Source organism: Etheostoma spectabile, chromosome 14 (assembly GCF_008692095.1).
Source record: "Etheostoma spectabile isolate EspeVRDwgs_2016 chromosome 14, UIUC_Espe_1.0, whole genome shotgun sequence".
Taxonomy (NCBI): Eukaryota; Metazoa; Chordata; class Actinopteri; order Perciformes; family Percidae; genus Etheostoma; species Etheostoma spectabile.
This window is the reverse complement of record NC_045746.1, coordinates 17,651,543-17,656,164: the sequence shown is the minus strand read 5'-3', so window position 1 is coordinate 17,656,164 and position 4,622 is coordinate 17,651,543. Positions and strand designations below refer to the sequence as shown.

At 38.5% G+C, this 4,622-nt stretch overlaps 1 long non-coding RNA gene across 1 annotated transcript in view; it reads left to right on the top strand.

The window, feature by feature from the left end:
- LOC116701598 (uncharacterized) overlaps positions 1-4,622 on the top strand; it is a 21,423-nt gene that overhangs the window by 480 nt on the left and 16,321 nt on the right. The window lies entirely within an intron of this gene.

The following is a 4,622-nucleotide window of genomic DNA, read 5'->3' as shown; positions in this document are numbered from 1 at the left end:
GTGTGTGTGTGTGTGTGTGTGTGTGTGTGTGTGTGTGTGTGTGATAGAGAAAGCTGACATTTAGACATTTTATTTCATATGGAAATTTGTTTGCATAAATCTTCTTGGTTTAAGCTGGAATCCACTCAACCTAAAGCCACTTTTAAGGCCCGACTTTAACCATCGTACAGTATGTGAATTTAACGTTTAATCAGTGAAGCAGAAGTGGAAAGATTTACGCTGACACTAATCACTTGTAAGAAAATCACTTTTCCCAATGCCAGCAACACTTTTCCTCTGAAAACGAACTTAGGAAAATGACATGTCTGCGTTGCGATCAACCCATCGGCTCCATCCAGCTCTCAGTGCCCTGCAAAATGAGCCCTCGTGAAAAACAAATTCCTCCTTTTTTACTGTTCCTATGTGACCCACATATTGTCCAGAGTGAAAAAAAATCCAACGTTATTTGAACCACTCTTTATAGCACAGCCATCATTCTGGCCCTGCATTGAGTCATTGCCACAAACTTGGTGCCAATTAATTTTACTACAGTACAGCACAGCTGAGTTTCCATTTAGCTGCAGACATTAACCAGCAGATCAGGGTACGACACTGAGCCGGACATGTGACAACATCTCCACAGCATCGCTAAGACTAGGATGTGGGTTGAGGGAGGTCAGACTTAAAATCCTGGATTCTAAAAGGAGCGTTTTTGGGGAGAAGCCTGGTGTTATGTTAACATTTCCAGTGACGTTACCACAGAGGGAAAAATCCCTGCTGTTGGGAAAGCCAGGCTGCGCTAATAAGGGAAAATTATTTGGGTCTCTGCTTCTATGACAGTAAACGCTTTATTATGAGAGGAGAAATTCAAAAATTCTGTTCCAGGGCGGAGTAAAAATATCAAAGAGAGCTGCATTCTGTATTACTGTGGCTAAAAATATGTACAGCAGTGCTTAAAAACCACGCTATGGCTACCACCTGGGCAGGGTTGTATAGTTAATAATCTGTGTGTAACATCCTTACTTAGTTCTTAACTAGCTAGTTTCAAACTAATGATTTATTGAATCAATCAGTAAAGGACAGAAATTGAAATGTCCTAGCTAAAGGCACTAACTGCAATTGTCTGTAAATGTAGGTGTTGCTTTGTTTTGTTTGTAGGCATACAAAGAGAACTATGTGTTCTATAATTGGTAGTATTCATAGGCCACAGGGCCGGACTGGGGTAAAAAGAAAATTAACATTCAATTCACAGGCAACAGCTCCGGTGGACACTACTGCAGTCAGCATGCCAATCGCACACTCCCTCAAAACATTTGACATCTGCGGCATTGTGCCGTGTGATAAAACTGCACGTTTTAGAGTGGCCTTTTATTTTGGCCAGCCTAAGGTACACCTGTGGAATGATCATGCTTTCTAATCAGCATCTTGATGTGTCACACCTGTGAGGTGGATGGATTATCTCGGCAAAGGAGAAGTGCTCACCGACACAGATTTAGACAGATTTGAGAAAAATAAGCCTTTTGTGCACATAGAAAAAGTTGTAAATCTTTTAGTTCAGCTCATGAAAAATGGGGGCAAAAACAAAAGTGTTGGGTTTATAATTATAATTTTGTCCAATGTTGCAGCCCATTCCCGATGGCCAATCCATGCCTGGGCCACAGTTTAGATCGGATAAAATAGAAATATTTTTTCAAGCCAACAGAAACAGAGCAATTCAGCCAGTCATAGTCTGGCCTTGATGTACTTCAGATTTACCTGTATTTACCTTTATAAAATTGCTGATTAATAAGGGATGGAAACTGTGAACATATTATATTTTACAAAAAATAAGATATGTTGATCATATTCTATATATTATACTTCAGTCTAAACAGGTCATATTTTAGCATGCCAACAGTAGCTTTGTCAGTTGTTTAATTACTGTAACCATGTAACTGTAACACACAGTGTTACCAACTCTTTTCCATTGAAAGTAGCTAGCACCAGCTCCAACGTCGCTAAAAGTCAGTAAAAAAAAAAAAGACCCCGTGCTGTTGCAAGAAGAGCCGTGGACTGTGATCACTCTGATCAGCAGGCATGGAAATCAGTTACAATATAATATATATGCTTTTCTCCTGATGGTCTAAAGTTGTTAAATTTGTTGGTAGTTACTTTTAAGAAATAAAGTCAAAAGGCCAACTAAAGAACAAAAAAGTGAAAAAATTGAAATACTTGGAAACATTGAAACTTTTGTTGGTTGAGAGTCATACGTTTCCTAAAGGTTGAGTGGCGTAATGTTGTTTCTTCAAAAAGAGATTGCAGCTTCTTCTAGGAATGTTGAAGTGAAAGTGAAAAAGGCCATTTCAAAACTGGTATGCATCCTACTCCTTTTTAAAAAAAACAAAAAACGTATGAGAACAGTATATGATTGCGTCTCTAACACCAGGGAAACACAAAAAAATCATAAGCAAGGAGTTACCATCCCTTGCGGAAAGCAGAAACAGCCTCCCTTCCTTTAAAGATTGAACAGGTTTAGAACCAAAATAACCAGGTTTTTGCAAAAGCACTTAATCTGTTCGTGCATGACCTTAACTCTTCATCCTAAATGCTGTTAGTGCTGCTATTATTCCTGTCTGTAAGACACTGTAAGGGTAGGTTTACTGATGGTGGGTATAAAATGGTATGCATCATAGCTGCTGGCACTGATAGCATCCCAATAACATTGCTTGCTTTAATTATGTACTATTTCTTAATTTATGTCTTTAGTGGTCACTGCTATGCAAGTTGGTTGTGCGTGTTGTTTTTGTTGAGCTCACCAAACCAAATTCATGTTGAAATGGGAACAAAGTATTTCATCTTGAACTTCATATCTCAAATATGACACAGCACCTCAAAGTTGGAAAAACATATCAATGATCTATTAAATAAAAGTCTCCTTGGTTTGTTTCCCTGTTTGCACTCTGAATGCGTGGAAAACATTTACGGGAAGAAGAGGGGAAAGAATCACATCAGCTGTGTTGTTGCTACATTTAGATCTTTCACTGGAAAAGAAAAGAGGGCAGGAAACAAAAAAAACACACTGAATTTGCTTGGAAAAATAGGCATAAGAATAGCCCGCATGAGCCAGAGAGGGGAGAAGGAGCCGGATGGCGTTCCCTTGGTACTTCATACTTCAGCTGATTTATGGGTTAGTACACACAGCACTTAATACCCTCTACTGTCCATGTGAGCAGTGGTTCCTGGGGCCCATCGAAGTAGTCCAACCCCTGGAGCAGAGAGCAAAGAGACCCAGGAGTCAGTGTATTGGGAGAACCTCCAAATGAATGATCCATCAATTGTTCTCAGTGCTGCAAAGTAAAAACTTTGTCATAAACAAGTAAAATCTAAACCATTTTATTTGGAGGGAACATTCAAAGTGAAAGCACCCAGATGGTAAGTATGGATGGTCAAAGACAGACCATGTCATACTGACACGATTATTGACAAACAAACAATTTAGGTAATAATTCTGGCGTTTTGCCTTTATTTTATTTTCCAAATGGACTTACTAGTGGATTTGTTTACAACCAGGAATGCACTTATTTGTCTTCTTTACAAGAGTTAAATGAGAAGATTGATCCCACTCTCCAAATACAAAGCTACAGAGCCAGGAGACAGTTAGCTTAGCTTAGCATAAAGACTGCAAACAGGGGGAAACCGCTAGCCTGGATCTGTCTCTAAGTCTAAAAGTAACAAAATCTGCCTACCAGGACCTCTAAAGATCACCAATTAACACGTTATACTTTATTTGTTTAATCTGTACAAAAAGTGTAAAACTACAAGATGTGGTTTTACAAGATTTTTACATCCCAAACTATTTTTTGGTCAGGAGCCAAATTCCTTCAGTCTCGTCGGAAAAAACCATCAGACACTTGGCTTGTGCATGGATTAAACAAACATATGAAGTGCTAATGCTTTAGAGGTGCTGATAGATGGATTTTCCCTGTTTACAGTCTTTATGCTAAGATAAGCTAGCTGTCTCCTAGCTTCAGCTTTATATCGAGTATAAAAAGTAGTGTCAATCTGCTCATTTCCCTCTCAGCAAGATGGCAAATAAGAATATTGAAAGTAGAAAAAAAGTGAGTTAAATGCTTGTTTAACTGATTTGTTTTGGTCTAATTGTAACCTTTAACTGTTATCTGACATTAAGGAGGTGGAAAGTATCTTGGTTACTTGTGGTTGGCATAAAGTGTTTCCCCAGAAAGACCTGAGTGGGTGAAATTGGGTTACTTTGTTCTGTCAGGGTCACGCAAAATACTTGAAGTACTTCCCTGTGGATATGAAACTATTCAAGCTAATTATATTCTTACATTTTTTTTCCTTTTCACAAACTTCAAATATTTTCAAAGTGTATCATATTGTGTCTCAGTTGTGGGAAGTGTTTCTTCAAAATTATTTTTTCTAGGCTTTCAACACTTCTTTCACTTCTTTAGTCAAATCTGACCGCGGTAGACTGGAAACATGTGATTAGTTTCTTTATAGTATCTTACATTAGCTGTAATCAAAATCTAAGGCTTTCCCCATGCTGCTGTCTCACATCTTTAGTGCTCTCTTGATACCACTACTGGCAGCAGCTCTGCCTTTCATTTCCTTCTTCCTCTCTGATAGTTAGACATTCAGGTTTA